This window comes from Taudactylus pleione, unplaced genomic scaffold (assembly GCF_031769625.1).
Source record: "Taudactylus pleione unplaced genomic scaffold, aTauple2 ptg001377l, whole genome shotgun sequence".
Classification (NCBI taxonomy): Eukaryota; Metazoa; Chordata; class Amphibia; order Anura; family Myobatrachidae; genus Taudactylus; species Taudactylus pleione.
In genome coordinates, this window is record NW_028285777.1 from 102,628 (window position 1) to 122,504 (window position 19,877).

A 19,877-nucleotide genomic window follows, 5' to 3' on the forward strand; every position below is an offset into this window, starting at 1 on the left:
TTTTACGGAAGCCATAGAAGACAAACAAAGCGTCCGACTTCCTAAACGAAGAAGTGCGGTCAACATAAGTCCTTAAGGCCCGCACAACATCCAAAGAGGCCTCACCCACGGAAAGACCCGAACAACGATTTCCTCGTTAACATGAAACTGGGAAACAACTTTGGGAAGAAACTCGGGCCGAGTGCGGAGCACTGCCCTGTTCCCATGAAAAACCAAGAAAGGGGGTCTACAAGAAAGAGCCCCTAAATCAGAAACACGTCTGGCCGAAGCAATAGCCAGAAGGAAAACAGTCTTAGCTGTTAGCCATTTAAGATCCACTGAGCTCAGTGGTTCAAACGGCGGTCCTTGGAGAGCCCTCAGGACCACAGCCAAATCCCAAGGCGCCACAGGTGGAACAAATGGCGGCTGAATGCGGAGAACACCTTGCATAAAGGTGCGCACATCCGGGATTGTAGCAATCCTACGGTGAAACCAGACAGATAGGGCCGAAACCTGTACCTTCAAAGAAGCAAGGCGAAGCCCATGATCTAGTCCCGCTTGCAGGAAGGCGAGAATCCGAGACAGACGAAACTCCCGCGGTGCATAACCTCTCGGCCGACCTCACTGGAAGAACGTATGCCACACGCGATGGTATATCCTCGCGGAAGACGGTTTCCGAGCTCGCAACATGGTACGCACCACAGAGCTGGAAAACCCCCGGGACCTCAGCATGGCCGTCTCAACAGCCACGCCGTCAAAGACAGCCGAGTCAGGTCCGGGTGAAGACAAGGACCCTGAGACAGAAGGTCCGGTCGTAGCGGCAACCGCAGAGGACTGTCCATGGACAGACCCTGAAGGTCTGAGAACCAGTGCCGTCTGGGCCACGCGGGAGCTATAAACAGGAGCGTCCCTCCTTCCTGTTTGAATTTCCGGATTACCCGTGGAAGAAGGGAGACCGGAGGGAACAGGTATGCGAACCGGACGGACAGAGCATCCACCAGAGACGCCCCTTCGTCTCTTGTGAGAGACCCGTACACCGGCAACTTGTTGTTGTGCCGGGACGCCATGAGGTCGATCTCTGGAAGACCCCACCTGTCCACCAGCAGTTTAAAAACGTCCGGGTGCAGGGACCATTCCCCCGGATGAACGTCCTGGCGACTTAGAAAGTCCGCCTCCCAATTTAGCACTCCCAGGATGAAGACCGCTGATATGGCTGGAAGATTGAGCTCCGCCCAAACCAGGATCCGAGAGACCTCTACGAGAGCCGCCCGACTGCAAGTTCCTCCTTGACCGTTTATGTAGGCCACGGTGGTAGCGTTGTCCGACTGGACCTGCACCGGGTGACCCTGGAGAAACCGATGTGCCTGCTGGAGAGCATTGAAGACCGCACGGAGTTCCAAGATATTTATTGGAAGCTCCGCTTCTGTCGGCGTCCACCTGCCCTGGAACAAGTGTGGACCCGAAACTGCTCCCCAGCCCCGAAGACTGGCGTCCGTTGTCAACAGGACCCAATTTGGAACCCAGAACGGACGTCCCTTGTTGAGGTGAGTCGTCTGTAACCACCAAGCAAGGGACAGGCGAACCTCCGGGGTGAGCACAATCGTCTGGGACTTCAGAGACTGAGGCAGCCCGTTCCACTTGGACAGGATCAGGTGCTGCAGAGGTCTGGAGTGAAACTGGGCGAATTCCACCATGTCGAACACCGACACCATGGAGCCCAGTAACCTCATCGCCGAGTGTAGGGACACCCGGCGGCTGTGCAGACAACTGCGCACCCTTGACTGTAAAGCAGAGATCTTGTCCTCCGTCACGAAGATCCTCTGCTGTCCCGAGTCCAATAAGGCTCCCAGATGCAGAATCCTCCGAGACGGGATTAGAGTGGACTTCTGCCAGTTGATTAGCCAGCCGTGCCGTTGCAGCAGTGCAATGGTCAGGTCCAAGTGGCGTAACAGGAGCTCTGGAGATCCTGCCACCAATAACAGGTCGTCCAAGTACGGCAACATGCGGACTCCCTGCAGCCGCAGAGAAGCCGCCATGACCGCCATCACCTTGGTGAAAACCCGTGGTGCTGTCGCCAGGCCAAAAGGTAACGCCCGAAACTGGAAGTGGTCGCTGCGGATTGCAAACCTGAGGAACTGTTGATGGCGCAAAAGAATAGGGACATGCAGGTAAGCGTCCTGTATGTCCAATGACACCATGTAGTCCCCAGGTTCCAGGGCCAGAATGATGGACCGTAGGGTCTCCACCCGAAACTTCGGAACCCGCAAAGACTTGTTGAGTGCTTTGAGGTTGAGAATCGGACGATACGACCCATTGGGTTTCTGTACCAAAAAAAGATTTGAATAGAAACCCTGGCCCCTCTGGGAGAATGGAACAGGCACTATAACTCCAGCCTGGAGCATAGTGTGCAATACCTTCCGCAGCTCCATAGCCTTGTTCCGGTCTGATGGTAGACCCGTGGTGAAGAATCGCGCCGGGGTCTGTGCCGGAAGGAGAGGGCGTACCCGTGAGAGACCACCTCGAGAACCCAAGTGTCTGTCGTAGTGGCCGACCAACACTGGGCGAACTGCAGCAGGCGGCCTCCCACCCTGGGATCCCCCAAAGGGAGGCCCGGACCGTCAGGCCGCAGGCTTGTCATCTGGCTTGGGGGCCGGACGTCTGGTACTCCATGCCTGCTTCCGGGGCTTGGCCGATTTCTTAGGGCCAGCCTGTCGAGGAAACAACTGTGGTTTGGGCCTGCCCTGGGCCCTAGATGACCGAAAGGACGATGGTCCAGAACCAGAAGGAGCAGCGGCCGACAAGCCGATTTGGCTGCCAGCGTGGCCACAATCTTATCCAGATCCGGACCGAAGAGAACTTCTCCGGTAAACGGCAACGCCTCCAGACCCTTTTTGGAATCTGCGTCCGCCTTCCAGGATCGCAGCGACAAGGTGCGACGAGCAGCCACCGCCGCTGAAGAAATTCTAGACACCAGAGTACTAATGTCTAGGGCCGCCTCGTTGATATAAGTGGCCGAATCACGGAGATTGCCAATCAACTCCGCCTGTTCGGCCGGACAGTCGTAATCAAAAGAAGCCTCTAATGATTCCGCCCAGCGCTCCATCGCTCTGGCAACCCAGCAAATGGCCATAGCCGGCCATGCTGCCCCCCTCCCCCGCAAGGGAATAAGCGGACTTCAGGCAGATCTCCACCTTGCGGTCCGTAGCATCCTTAAGGGAGGACATGGATGGCATCGGCAATGTGGCACTACGGACAAGACGGGTCACGTGAGAATCCACCTGTGAAGGGGATTCCCACTTTGCAAAATAATTATCCGCGAACGGATAAGCCACCGCCAGGCGTCTCTGCGGCTGGTATCTTTTGCCAGGCTGTTTCCACGCCTCCTCTAAATGGTTCACTAACTGACCCGAAAGAGGAAAGACTGTGGCATCGCCCTTCACATGTTTGAAAAAGGCATACTTAGATTTAGCCGCTGGGGGAACTTCGTCCTCAATCACCAAGGCTGTGCGGACCGCCCGAATAAGTCCAGGAATATATACCTTGGACTTTGCATCAGCGTCCTTACTGTGGAGAGGTTCCTGATCGTAAGGATCCAGAATCTCCCCATCATCAGACGTCCCCTCGTCATCCTCATAAGGAGCCGACAGAGACGCCACCGGCCGTTTATGCGGCCGCATCACAGACTCCCCTTGCAACACATCCGACAAGTGCTGTACAGAACTAGTCAGGGAGTTAACCCACGCTGGCTCCTGAGAAACCGGGAGCGGGGAAATAGGGAGACTGTGGGGTACCACCAATTGTCGTGGGAAACCCTGCATGGGTGACGACACCACTGACTGCTGGGACAAACCCATCGGTGTAAACGCGGGCTGCGGAGCTAACTGGCCCACTAAGGCTGTAAGCGCCTGAGCGAAACAAGCCCAGGGCGGCTCCTGTACCGGTGCTGTAACCGTAAGCGGCCGCGCCATGGACAAACACTGCTGGCAAAGGCCCTCCGTGCTACCCTCCCCCTCTGCTACCGGTACTTTACACGTAGTACACTGTAGCCGGAGAGGAAAATCACTTTCAGACATGATGGCACCAGGTATGTGACCCCTCTCACCAATTAAATAGTTAAAAGGCGAGAGACCACCCTGCAGCACCGCACCGCAAGGGCTTAGCAGAAAGAACAGGGACAGAATAAAGCTGACAGTTTAGAAGAAAAGTTACAGGCAGCAGCGCTAGCACAGTCACATACAATGCAAAGAAAAACAATTCCTGCACTAACAGCGCTGATCACTCAACTACGCAGACACAGGGCCTGGTAGGACACAGCACTGCATACACAGACCTGACCACAGCGGAGGAGAGGTATGCGGGGGGACCCAGACCACGATGCTTCCGTCCAGCGCATCCAGCAGCGTTCACCATGCGTCCAGAAGAAGATGTCCGCCGAGGAGCAGAGAGGAGGCTGGCCTGGGGGAGGAGCGCTGCCACAGGACCAGTCGGCAGCGTGCAGAGAGGGCTGTGTGCAGCGGGGGAGGCGCCGGCTGTGAGACAGGGAAGGCGCGCTCCCCTGGCATGCATTTATCCCCTGGGACGCCGCAGCGCTACCGCTCTGCTGCGGTCCGCTGTCCCAGGGGGTAGTGGAAGCGCAGGTTGGTCGCCTGGCTCCACGCTGCAGCCAGTCCCCAGGGAGCCCCCTGCCTGGGGACTCAGGACCATGTGATCAGCGGGGACCCACCGCGGGACCCCGCTGCTTACCTTTGTCCCCCTTAAATCCGGCCATGGTCCGGAACATCTGGGGTCACCGCTAGCTGTGACCCCAGATGCTCACCAGCATCCCCGGATCGGTACCGGCGTTCTGGTACCGGCGGGGGTGTAGGGAAGACAGCATGGACGTCAGGACTGACTGTCCATGCTGTACATACAGATGTGCAGCCACAGCTGCATAGGAGAAAGCTTCAGGGGCTCTTCTAGCCCCCACTCCGACAGGTGCACCTGACTCCGGCCGGGCACCAAACTAAACTGAGGTGCCTTGGCTCGGGGGCGGGGTATAGGAGGGGGACCCTAGTGCATCCTGGGAGGCTGAAAAGCTTAATTCTATGGTGCCCGGCGACTAACGTCACACCTATACCCCCAAGGTATCCTGTGGATACCCTATGGATCCTGAAGTAGAAAGACCTAGTAGGGAGAGCCGACTACTCCTGAATCTGAGAAAACCGGGGAAAACTAGAGTCCCTAGTAATATCGTTTAGATAGAGAATCTTATGCTCCTTCCATAAGTAAAAAGAGGTCTTGTGTTTGCCTGGGGGAAAATCTGGGTTGTGAACTATGGGGACAATAGGAGAAGGGCTAGGGGCCAGACTCTCCACATTAATTTGTATGCCACCAGACTGCTCCACATGCTCCTTTTATGCCATCATACTCCTCTAAATGCCCCTTTTATGCCACCAGACTACTCCACGTTCCTATTTTATTATTATTATTCTTTATTTATATGGCGCCATAAGTGTTCCACAGCGCTTTACATAGTACATAAACATAACTGAACAAGAAACCGGTGACTTACAGTACAATACAGGACAAGGATATGCTGCATTAGTGATTATAACACTCAAATTAAGCAGCAGGGAGTCAGCAATCAAGTGTTAGGTGCCCTTGTGGGGAGTAAGGAGTAGAAGAAAGTATGAGGAGAAGCACATGAGGGAGGAGGGCCCTGCTCGTGAGAGCTTACATTCTAAAGGGGAGGGGCAGACAGACAGGGGTGACACAGAAGGGGTAGACAGGGAGGAAAGAGAATGTGGCATCTTATAGGCCACAAGACCCTGCACAATGCATGTAGTAAGCCATCACACTTCTCCACATACCCGTTATTCCACCAAAAATTTCCACTTGCACATTTTATGCCCCCAGACTCATACAATGCCCCTTTTATGCCATTTAGTGCACTTCTTTCTGTATTTGGGACTTACATGCACCAAGCAGCAAGCCCTCTGTGCATCACTGTCATCTCCTGTGGGTTGTTCATGTTGGCAAGCAAGCTGAGCCTGGCACTGGACGGGCAGGTACGCACTATTCAAGCATGTAAGTCCGGGCATGATACAAAAGTTGACAATAATTTGATCAAAACTAAAAGGTCGACATGGGAATTGGTTGACACGTCTTTGGTGTTTTTTTTTCTAACCCTAATCTTCACCCTAACCCCTTACCGTCCCCTTGGTGCCTAACCATCGGGGTAAGAGCCTAAAACTAAGCCTAGAAATGAAAAAAAAAAAATGTGTTGACCAAATCATTGACAACCTTTTACATGGAACTGGCCTTAGGCCTGGGGAGGGAATTACAGTAAGAGAGTGTAGTCTGCATCTGATAGGAGGCCGCTACATGGCAGGTGCCAATGATGAGGATGAGGATGACGACGGCTTGGTGTAATCCAGGTGCATATACATCGCGGGATGTGTCTAGATCTGAGTACGGGCGACTTGCGCTGATTTTGCATACATGAATTTCTTTTTATAGTAATTTACTCTCATTTTGGGAAAACTCTGCGTCAACCTCACTGTACGTCACAGACTTTTTTCTAGGGAACTGGATAATTATGACGGGGGTTGTTACCTGGGTCTCCTCAGCAGTCCCATCTCAGGATATTGTCTGCGGGACTGATCTAGTCATAAACCTAAGAAATGAAGTGTCAGTTCTGCAGTGCGGGTCTGGAGCAGGGTAGATGTAACCACCTACCCCCTGTGGGGGGCAGCATGCGTTTTATACCCCTCTGCACAGTAATAAGCTGCTCCGGAGCGGGCTCTGGCCCTCATTCAGAGCCGGACGCTCTGACAGAGCGCTCGCTCTGAGTCAGGGCCGTCCCTCTGAATTTTAGCGCGGCCTCCTGGCCGCTAGTATAGCTGTGGGTGACCACCCACAGCTATAGGGAGCGGCCAAAAAGATGGTTGCGATGGTCAAGACCATCTCGACCATCGGGCTTGCGACGAGACCCTTGTGCCTCCGTCTAGCCAGGCACGCCCACCAAAGGGGGCGTGCTGTCACTCACCATCGACAGCACGCCTCCTTTGTAGCGAGACCCATAGCGACGGCTAGCCCGTTGCTATCCGGGTCTCGCGCATGCGCACGACGGAGCCGGGTCCGTCGTGCGCATGCGCACTAGCCCAACATTGACCAGCTTGTGAGCGGGTCTGAATCAGGCCCTCTGTACATTATATATGTCTTCATCACAATGACAGCCCATGGTGCTGCTCACATTCCTCTCCTGTTGTACGTATTAGAATATCCTGATGATTTGTGCCTTAGTTGGCAGCGTACAGTCTGTTTCTGGCCCATGGGTTTGAATAAGTAGTTAAGAAGGGATATAGTCATAATGTCAGCAGTTATATGGACAATGTTGAAACGTCAACCTGTTCACCGTCGGGCCTGGAAGACACCACCGGGCCTGCCGTATTAGGTAAGTCACCACTGGACCACTGGGAATGTTTTGTTGACATTTCATCAGTGTCGACATGGTGTCACCATTATGGCCATGAGGACATTCTCATGTCGACAAAATATACCACACCCGGTTAAAAATGACATTCTTATTCTGTGTAATGGGCCTGGTTACGAGTTGGGAGTACAGCAAAAAAGAGCCTGTCACTTTGCCCCTGGGTAACACCGTGCTGCGCTGCAGGGGGGCAGATGTAAGATGTGCAGAGAGATCAGATTTAGGCAGGGGGGCGTCTTAGCGCACATTTAATTTGCAGTGTAATAATAAAGCTAGATATACAAAGCAATTCTATAGGAGGTGCACACACCACCTGCTTCCAATCCACTTACACAGAATACAGAGGGTCACCACACTCTAGTTACACAGAATACAGAGGGTCACCACACTCTAGTTACACAGAATACAGAGGGTCACCACACTCTACTTACACAGAATACAGAGGGTCACCTCACTCTATTTACACAGAATACAGAGGGTCACCACACACTAGTTACACAGAATACAGAGGGTCAACACACTCTAGTTACACAGAATACAGAGGGTCACCACACTCTAGTTACACAGAATACAGAGGGTCACCACACTCTAGTTACACAGAATACAGAAGGTCACCACACTCTAGTTACACAGCATACAGAGGGTCACCACACTCTAGTTACACAGCATACAGAGGGTCACCTCACTCTAGTTACACAGAATACAGAGGGTCACCACACTCTAGTTACACAGAATACAGAGGGTCACCTCACTCTAGTTACACAGAATACAGAGGGTCACCTCACTCTAGTTACACAGAATACAGAGGGTCACCTCACTCTAGTTACACAGAATACAGAGGGTCACCACACTCTACTTACACAGAATACAGAGGGTCACCACACTCTACTTACACAGAATACAGAGGGTCACCACACTCTACTTACACAGAATACAGAGGGTCACCTCACTCTAGTTACACAGAATACAGAGGGTCACCACACACTAGTTACACAGAATACAGAGGGTCAACACACTCTAGTTACACAGAATACAGAGGGTCACCACACTCTAGTTACACAGAATACAGAGGGTCACCACACTCTAGTTACACAGAATACAGAAGGTCACCACACTCTAGTTACACAGCATACAGAGGGTCACCACACTCTAGTTACACAGCATACAGAGGGTCACCTCACTCTAGTTACACAGAATACAGAGGGTCACCACACTCTAGTTACACAGAATACAGAGGGTCACCTCACTCTAGTTACACAGAATACAGAGGGTCACCTCACTCTAGTTACACAGAATACAGAGGGTCACCACACTCTACTTACACAGAATACAGAGGGTCACCACACTCTACTTACACAGAATACAGAGGGTCACCTCACTCTAGTTACACAGAATACAGAGGGTCACCACACACTAGTTACACAGAATACAGAGGGTCAACACACTCTAGTTACACAGAATACAGAGGGTCACCACACTCTAGTTACACAGAATACAGAGGGTCACCAAACTCTACTTACACAGAATACAGAGGGTCACCTCACTCTATTTACACAGAATACAGAGGGTCACCACACACTAGTTACACAGAATACAGAGGGTCAACACACTCTAGTTACACAGAATACAGAGGGTCAACACACTCTAGTTACACAGAATACAGAGGGTCACCACACTCTAGTTACACAGAATACAGAGGGTCACCACACTCTAGTTACACAGAATACAGAAGGTCACCACACTCTAGTTACACAGCATACAGAGGGTCACCACACTCTAGTTACACAGCATACAGAGGGTCACCTCACTCTAGTTACACAGAATACAGAGGGTCACCACACTCTAGTTACACAGAATACAGAGGGTCACCTCACTCTAGTTACACAGAATACAGAGGGTCACCTCACTCTAGTTACACAGAATACAGAGGGTCACCACACTCTACTTACACAGAATACAGAGGGTCACCACACTCTACTTACACAGAATACAGAGGGTCACCTCACTCTAGTTACACAGAATACAGAGGGTCACCACACACTAGTTACACAGAATACAGAGGGTCAACACACTCTAGTTACACAGAATACAGAGGGTCACCACACTCTAGTTACACAGAATACAGAGGGTCACCAAACTCTACTTACACAGAATACAGAGGGTCACCTCACTCTACTTACACAGAATACAGAGGGTCACCACACTCTACTTACACAGAATACAGAGGGTCACCACACACTAGTTACACAGAATACAGAGGGTCACCACACACTAGTTACACAGAATACAGAGGGTCAACACACTCTAGTTACACAGAATACAGAGGGTCACCACACTCTAGTTACACAGAATACAGAGGGTCACCTCACTCTACTTACACAGAATACAGAGGGTCACCACACACTAGTTACACAGAATACAGAGGGTCACCACACTCTAGTTACACAGAATACAGAGGGTCACCACACACTAGTTACACAGAATACAGAGGGTCACCACACACTAGTTACACAGAATACAGAGGGTCACCTCACTCTAGTTACACAGAATACAGAGGGTCACCACACTCTAGTTACACAGAATACAGAGGGTCACCTCACTCTAGTTACACAGAATACAGAGGGTCACCACACTCTAGTTACACAGAATACAGAGGGTCACCACACTCTAGTTACACAGAATACAGAGGGTCACCACACTCTAGTTACACAGAATACAGAGGGTCACCTCACTCTAGTTACACAGAATACAGAGGGTCACCTCACTCTAGTTACACAGAATACAGAGGGTCACCTCACTCTAGTTACACATGGGTACAAATGAAACCTGGGCGGCGGATGGCGCTGGATATAACAAACCTATACATGTAAAATAAAATGATTCTCAGTTGTTTGTGTGATAAGTCAGTGATGTATCACACGCGATGGTGATCAGAACATTTGTTTCTCATAGCGAATTGAAATTGTCCTGATGTCACTCCTCGGCGTATATGTAAAAAAAAAAAACACATAAATAAAGAATAGTCTTAATAAGGAACCATTTGCAGAGGATCCCTTCTTATTCAATAGTTCCCAGAGGGTTTACAGTGTAACACGTACCCAACTTACAATATAGCAAGTAGGGGATATTCACATAATGGTATCTTTATCTTGTTCCAAATACAGACTTAAGGTGCGTACACACTGGGCGATCAGGAAAGACAGTACGATTACAACATCGCAATCGTAACGTCGTTCCTGATCCCCTGTAGTATCTGCACTGAACGATCAGTCGCTCAGTGCAGGCACTGTCCATCATTCCTGAATGTCGTTATCGTCAGATTGTGCTGCATGTTCAGGCGATGGACAATGTCGGAAACGACCAGCAGGAGTGCGCATCGCTGGTCGTTTCTGACATAAAACTGCACGATTACTGAGCGATTGCACGATTACGATGTCGTAATCGTGCAGTCGCTCAGTAATATCGCCCATTGTGTCCACTTATACACACACGTGAGCATGATTACGACATTGCTGTCGTGCTCTCGTTTGTATATCTAGTGATGTGCCTAGACTGAGCGTTCACTCGTTCAGTCCCGGCACATCCCTCATCCCTGCACATGCTGAACCTGACGAGATCGTCAGGTTGACCAGCCTGTAGCGGTGCTCCAGCACTGCCGGGGGTTAATGGAGGCCGTTACAGGCTCAGGAAGTGGTTTCGTGGCTTCCCCGAGATCAGACAGCGGCTCAGCTCTTCCTACTGCCGATCTATGGAGGTTGTGTGTTGTCTCTGGTCAGGCGCTGATCAGACCTAGGTGACTGTGGCAGAACCACAAGCGGGGGGATCAGGTGTAAATCTCTCCCCAGCTGCGTACACACAGCACAATCTCATCAGGTGATAATCACTGTCCACAGAACAAACCGCAGACGGCCGTGACCACTCGGAAGTACTGGAAATATAGCGGAAACGTCCAGTGGCGCCACATGCAGCCACGCGCCAGCCAGTTCATGTCACCATTCAGTGACTGCTCCTGACTGTTACCCGCACATTACAGTATCTGTAGGACTTCAGTATAGAAGGGGGAAAAGAAACCATCTCATTGGACAACTGAATCGATAACCGTGTCTAAATCTACCTGCAGCTATTAAGGATATTACCTGTTTAATGCCATTTAGGGTGTATTTAAAGCTTCAATCCCATTATAATATAACGTGCTTTTATAACACAAGTAATTCTGCTTATCTGTAACAGGACACATCATTTCTCTTATGTGTTCCTTAGGGTTACAATTGAAACTATTGATGATTTAGGGCCTGATTCAGACCCACTCGCGAGCGGCTGTCCGCTCGCAAGTGGGTCGATGTTATGCACTGAGCATGCGCACGACGGAGGGAGCTCCGTCGTGCGCATGCGCCAGACGCGACGAGCGAAGGAAAGTCCTTCGCTCGTTGTGTCCGATCAAAGGGGGCGTGCTGTCAATGTTGATTGACAGCACGCCCCCTTTGGTGGGCGTGCCTCCCTGACGGGGGCGTTCCCACGGGAACGCCTCCCGTCAGAAGCCAGCCCACTGACATCACTAGTGATGTCAGTGGGAGTGATTTTGGCTCTGATAGAGCCAAAATCACTCCGGAGCTTGCGGTTGAAAACCTCAACCGCAGGCTCCGGCTCGCAATTTCGATGGTCGCGATGGTCTCGACCATCGCGGCCATCACAAAGCACGCTCGTATAGCCTGTGGGTGGTGACCCACAGCTATACGAGCGTCCAGGAGGAGGCTCCATGAAAATGGAGCCCGGCCCTCATTCAGAGCGTGCGCTCTGCTCAGAGCGTACGGCTCTGAATGAGGCCTTAGTTTGCCAAGTGTCACGTAGTTACCATGGCAACCACAGCCACGGGAAATATGAGAAGATGCTTTACAATGCACTTTTTCTCTACATGATCGCCAGTTCCCCCTCCTGACGCCATGTGACCACTGGGGAGCTCTGTGACTGATCGGCTCAGACTCACAGATCAGGCCACACTGACCGATAGGAAGTGGAAGCCAGATCCTCATCCACCCCTGATCATCTTACAGGTTACAAAGGTACAAAACTGACCATTTTTATTATTGTTAAAAAGAAAATAAAATATTACAGTAACCCATCACAAGCAGGACACTTTCTATGTATCCCATCATATTACATTTACCCCACTGACTCACAACTATATCTATATGAGATTACAGAGATAGAACACAGGCCAGCATTGCTGTGTGACCGGATCATACACCCTACCAAAAGCCTCTGCTGTCTGGCTGGCCCAATGTGCAATATAGAGCACTTATCCTTATGTATTACACACCTATTTCCCTGTAGCGTGTAAGCCTACGAGCAGGGTCCTCCTACCTCTCTCTGTCTGTCTGTTATTACCCAGTCTGGTAGCACAACAGAATATGCTGGAGTTATAGAACGGTAAGTAAATAATAATATAAATATATTTTTATCATGGCAGCACATGACAGACACATCAGTCCCTGCCACAGTGGCGCTTACTCAGAAGTTCTCTACCACATACCTATAACTTACCTTCACCACTGAGAAATAGCAATGGTAACCACCGTGCCACCAATCTGCTCTCTTTATCCCATTCCCATCTTATGTAAAACCCCTAGCCTGTACTGCCTAGCTTAGCCCAGGTGACTATAAATAGGAATTACCTGTAGGCTGCAGATAAGGGATATACCAAGTTGTATAAAAGCTCCTTTCCCTACTCTACTCGGTCTGTATGGGATCAGTATGAAATACCACTAGACCTATGTCCGGCAGAAGACCGGCACCAGTGAAGATCCCGACAGCTGTAAAGGTAAGTAGTATCTAACTTAACCCTAGCCCTCCTTTAGGGGTGCCTAACCCCCCTCTAAGTGCCTAACCCTAACCCCCCCTTCCCCTAGCCTGACACTAACCTTCCCAGGGGGGTGCCTAACCCTAATGGTGGGTACACACTGGGTGATATTACTGAGCGACTGCACGATTACGACATCGTCATCGTGCAATCGCTCAGTAATAGTGCACAAATCGTGCACTTTTATGTTGGAAACGACCAGCGATGCGCACTCCCGCTGGTTGTTTCTGACATTGTCCATCACCTGAACATGCAGCACAATCTGACGACCTCGTCAGGTTGCTGCATGTTGGGGAATGGGGGAGAGAGCCCGGCGCTGAACGATCTCGTTAATGATATCGTTCAGCGGCTGTGCTCAATGTCATGAACGACACTGAGCACAGCCTGCCAGGGACACACTACACGATATCGCTCAGGGTGCATATCGTGTAGTGTGTACGCACCTTAACCCCCCTTCTCCTAGCCTAACCCTTCCGACGGGGTGTCTAACCCTAACCCCCCCCCTTCCCCTAGCCTAACACTAACCCTCCCAGGGGGGGCCTAACGGTAAGCCCCCCCCCAGCGGCTGTCTGCTCCGGCATACCTTGATCGGTATGTCGGGCTTGCGGCACAGGTAAAATGACAGGCGTTGGGATATCGACGCCTGCCATCAGGCCCCTGCCGGGATTAGACAGTCGGGAAGCCGGCAGACAGCATTTCGACCGTCGGCTTCCTGACTGCGCCCCGTCTGTATTACTAGTAACGTAACCTATTAGAGGCTGTGGGGCAGACGCGAAGCTCCACGCGGTGCGATTCCAGCATTGTGCATCTCCTTAGCCGCGCATATGTAACTATGACCACCTGTGTGCCATTCAGACTCCTATACAGTATAAGGGAATAGACTAAATAGTGTTTCCCTACTCCAGTCCTCAGGGGACCATAACAGTGCTTGTTTTCCAGATCTCCTAGTTGGTGCACGGGTGTATTCATTAAAAGATTTTAAAAGATCCACAGATGGAGCTAATTAATCCACTTGTGATACTGGGGAGATCTGTAAAACCTGTACTGCCAGAAACACTGGATTAAAACATGAATGATGAAACAGCCTCACTCCGTGACCCAGTGTCCTGGGGCAAGCAGACAGAACGATCACTGAATAGGAGCACACCGAGGACATGGAAAGTGCAGGTAGATAACAAGAGGGTGGAGGGCCCTGCGCTTAACAGCTAACAGAGTAAGGGGCCTATTATCAAATAATATTTGTGGGTTGCCTTAAATGTTACCGCTTCAGTTGAGACTGTGTCTGCACTCGGTGCCTCCTTCCCCTTTAAATGGCAGGTTTCTGCTCTTAAATATTTAGGCATACTTATACCTAGACCAGAGGTTCCCTGTCACAGTCCTCAAGGCTCCACAACAGGTCAGGTTTTAGATAGATCCATGGTTGAGGACAGGTGATTTAATTAGTACCTCAGTCAATTTGATTGGACCACCTGTGGTCAACCATGAATATCTCTAAAACCTGAACTGTTGGGGAGTTCATGCCTGGTCAGCAGAACACGCAATCAGCTCCAGAAACTGATGAGTGTGTATTTTACTATATCCTGGTGGTACATAATTTATTACCGTCGCAATAAGGAATTTATAATAACGATTCCAAAACCTAATAATAAATGAGCCTCCTTGAGAGATTAGTAGGTATAACAGAGGAGGAACAGGAGAGAAAGAGGTGGGAGGGCAGAGACATGAGAGGGTGAGGACCGGGTGCATTATAAGGGAGATGGGGTATAACAGAAGGGGAACAGGAGAGAAAGAGGTGGGAGGGCAGAGACATGAGAGGGTGAGGACCGGGTGCATAAGGGAGATGGGGGTATAACAGAGGGGAACAGGAGAGAAAGAGGTGGGAGGGCAGAGACATGAGAGGGTGAGGACCGGGTGCATAAGGGAGATGGGGGTATAACAGAGGGGAACAGGAGAGAAAGAGGTGGGAGGGCAGAGACATGAGAGGGTGAGGACCGGGTGCATTATAAGGGCGATGGGGTATAACAGAGGGGGAACAGGAGAGAAAGAGGTGGGAGGGCAGAGACATGAGAGGGTGAGGACCGGGTGCATTATAAGGGAGATGGGGTATAACAGAAGGGGAACAGGAGAGAAAGAGGTGGGAGGGCAGAGACATGAGAGGGTGAGGACCGGGTGCATAAGGGAGATGGGGGTATAACAGAGGGGAACAGGAGAGAAAGAGGTGGGAGGGCAGAGACATGAGAGGGTGAGGACCGGGTGCATAAGGGAGATGGGGGTATAACAGAGGGGAACAGGAGAGAAAGAGGTGGGAGGGCAGAGACATGAGAGGGTGAGGACCGGGTGCATTATAAGGGCGATGGGGTATAACAGAGGGGGAACAGGAGAGAAAGAGGTGGGAGGGCAGAGACATGAGAGGGTGAGGACCGGGTGCATTATAAGGGAGATGGGGTATAACAGAAGGGGAACAGGAGAGAAAGAGGTGGGAGGGCAGAGACATGAGAGGGTGAGGACCAGCTGTGTTATTAGGGAGATGGGGTATAACAGAGGGGGAACAGGAGAGAAAGAGGTGGGAGGGCAGAGACATGAGAGGGTGAGGACCGGCTGCATTATAAGGGAGATGGGGTATAAGAGGGGAACAGGAGAGAAAGAGGTGGGAGGGCAGAGACATGAGAGGGTGAGGACCAGCTGCATTATAAGGGAGGTGGGGTATAACAGAGGGGGAACAGGAGAGAAAGAGGTGGGAGGGCAGAGACATGAGAGGGTGAGGACCAGCTGCATTATAAGGGAGGTGGGGTATAACAGAGGGGGAACAGGAGAGAAAGAGGTGGGAGGGCAGAGACATGAGAGGGTGAGGACTGGGTGCATTATTAGGGAGATGGGGTATAACAGAGGGGGAACAGGAGAGAAAGAGGTGGGAGGGTGAGGACCAGGTGCATTATAAGGGAGATGGGGTATAACAGAGGGGGAACAGGAGAGAAAGAGGTGGGAGGGCAGAGACATGAGAGGGTGAGGACCAGCTGCATTATAAGGGAGATGGGGTATAACAGATCGGAACAGGAGAGAAAGAGGTGGGAGGGCAGAGACATGAGAGGGTGAGGACTGGGTGCATTATTAGGGAGATGGGGTATAACAGAGGGGGAACAGGAGAGAAAGAGGTGGGAGGGCAGAGACATGAGAGGGTGAGGACTGGGTGCATTATAAGGGAGATGGGGTATAACAGAGGGGAACAGGAGAGAAAGAGGTGGGAGGGCAGAGACATGAGAGGGTGAGGACCAGCTGCATTATAAGGGAGATGGGGTATAACAGAGAGGGAACAGGAGAGAAAGAGGTGGGAGGGCAGAGACATGAGCGGGTGAGGACAGGGGACAGGGTGCATTATTAGGGAGATGGGGTATAACAGAGGGGAACAGGAGAGAAAGAGGTGGGAGGGCAGAGACATGAGAGGGTGAGGACTGGGTGCATTATAAGGGAGATGGGGTATAACAGAGAGGGGAACAGGAGAGAAAGAGGTGGGAGGGCAGAGACATGAGAGGGTGAGGACCAGCTGCATTATAAGGGAGATGGGGTATAACAGAGGGGAACAGGAGAGAAAGAGGTGGGAGGGCAGAGACATGAGAGGGTGAGGACCAGGTGCATTATAAGGGAGATGGGGTATAACAGAGAGGGGAACAGGAGAGAAAAAGGTGGGAGGGCAGAGACATGAGAGAGTGAGGACCAGCTGTGTTATTAGGGAGATGGGGTATAACACAAGGGGAACAGGAGAGAAAGAGGTGGGAGGGCAGAGACATGAGAGGGTGAGGACAGGGGACAGGGTGCATTATTAGGGAGATGGGGTAGAACAGAGGGGAACAGGAGAGAAAGAGGTGGGAGGGCAGAGACATGAGAGGGTGAGGACAGGGGACAGGGTGCATTATTAGGGAGATGGGGTATAACAGAGGGGGAACAGGAGAGAAAGAGGTGGGAGGGCAGAGACATGAGAGGGTGAGGACCAGCTGCATTATAAGGGAGATGGGGTATAACAGAGGGGGAACAGGAGAGAAAGAGGTGGGAGGGTGAGGACCAGGTGCATTATAAGGGAGATGGGGTATAACAGAGAGGGGAACAGGAGAGAAAAAGGTGGGAGGGCAGAGACATGAGAGGGTGAGGACCAGCTGTGTTATTAGGGAGATGGGGTATAACACAAGGGGAACAGGAGAGAAAGAGGTGGGAGGGCAGAGACATGAGAGGGTGAGGACAGGGGACAGGGTGCATTATTAGGGAGATGGGGTATAACAGAGGGGAACAGGAGAGAAAGAGGTGGGAGGGCAGAGACATGAGAGGGTGAGGACAGGGGACAGGGTGCATTATTAGGGAGATGGGGTATAACAGAGGGGGAACAGGAGAGAAAGAGGTGGGAGGGCAGAGACATGAGAGGGTGAGGACCGGGTGCATTATAAGGGAGATGGGGTATAACAGAGGGGAACAGGAGAGAAAGAGGTGGGAGGGCAGAGACATGAGAGGGTGAGGACCAGCTGCATTATAAGGGAGATGGGGTATAACAGAGGGGGAACAGGAGAGAAAGAGGTGGGAGGGCAGAGACATGAGAGGGTGAGGACCAGGTGCGTTATAACGGAGATGGGGTATAACAGAGGGGGAACAGGAGAGAAAGAGGTGGGAGGGCAGAGACATGAGAGGGTGAGGACCGGGTGCATTATTAGGGAGATGGGGTATAACAGAGGGGGAACAGGAGAGAAAGAGGTGGGAGGGCAGAGACATGAGAGGGTGAGGACTGGGTGCATTATTAGGGAGATGGGGTATAACAGAGGGGGAACAGGAGAGAAAGAGGTGGGAGGGCAGAGACATGAGAGGGTGAGGACCGGGTGCATTATAAGGGAGATGGGGTATAACAGAGGGGGAACAGGAGAGAAAGAGGTGGGAGGGCAGAGACATGAGAGGGTGAGGACCAGCTGCATTATAAGGGAGGTGGGGTATAACAGAGGGGGAACAGGAGAGAAAGAGGTGGGAGGGCAGAGACATGAGAGGGTGAGGACCGGGTGCATTATTAGGGAGATGGGGTATAACAGAGGGGGAACAGGAGAGAAAGAGGTGGGAGGGCAGAGACATGAGAGGGTGAGGACTGGGTGCATTATTAGGGAGATGGGGTATAACAGAGGGGGAACAGGAGAAAAAGAGGTGGGAGGGCAGAGACATGAGAGGGTGAGGACCGGCTGCATTATAAGGGAGATGGGGTATAACATAGAGGGGAACAGGAGAGAAAGAGGTGGGAGGGCAGAGACATGAGAGGGTGAGGACCAGCTGCATTATAAGGGAGATGGGGTATAACAGAGGGGGAACAGGAGAGAAAGAGGTGGGAGGGCAGAGACATGAGAGGGTGAGGACCAGGTGCGTTATAACGGAGATGGGGTATAACAGAGGGGGAACAGGAGAGAAAGAGGTGGGAGGGCAGAGACATGAGAGGGTGAGGACCGGGTGCATTATTAGGGAGATGGGGTATAACAGAGGGGGAACAGGAGAGAAAGAGGTGGGAGGGCAGAGACATGAGAGGGTGAGGACTGGGTGCATTATTAGGGAGATGGGGTATAACAGAGGGGGAACAGGAGAGAAAGAGGTGGGAGGGCAGAGACATGAGAGGGTGAGGACCGGGTGCATTATAAGGGAGATGGGGTATAACAGAGGGGGAACAGGAGAGAAAGAGGTGGGAGGGCAGAGACATGAGAGGGTGAGGACCAGCTGCATTATAAGGGAGGTGGGGTATAACAGAGGGGGAACAGGAGAGAAAGAGGTGGGAGGGCAGAGACATGAGAGGGTGAGGACTGGGTGCATTATTAGGGAGATGGGGTATAACAGAGGGGGAACAGGAGAGAAAGAGGTGGGAGGGCAGAGACATGAGAGGGTGAGGACTGGGTGCATTATTAGGGAGATGGGGTATAACAGAGGGGGAACAGGAGAGAAAGAGGTGGGAGGGCAGAGACATGAGAGGGTGAGGACCGGGTGCATTATAAGCATTGCAGGCAGGTAGGAAGTGCCCTAGGACAGGGGAGTGGGTTCCAGAGAAGGGGAGCAGCATGGGGGAGATGTGGGAGGAAGGAATCAATACAGGGACTTTAAAGCACAGTATACTATATATACACTGCTACCTGTCCTGGGGCTCCTCCCTCCATACACTATTCATACAGGAGGCCTGCCATGTGTGCCAGATCTGGGTGCTGGAGTCCTGTGGTTCTCCCCTAAGGCCTGGCAGGTCCGTGGCATGAGCCGGCTCTCTGCCAGCCACTCGTATAACACAAGAACCCCGCGCGGGGAGCGGCAGCTCTGAATCCCCAGCTATTTATTCCTCTGCAAATGTTCTTCATGGATAGGACTCTATAGTCATTAGTGACTAGTAACTTGGTGAATTTCTGCATTTTTTTGCTGCACTTTATTCAAACACCTTCAAAAGCAGAAAAATAAAACCGGAGAAATAATGGCTAGATTTATATAATATATTCTTCGTTTTGGCAGCCCCTGTATTTTTGGTAGTTTCTATGGATAGAAACACACATGGAAAACACATTTCAATCAGACAAATAAGTC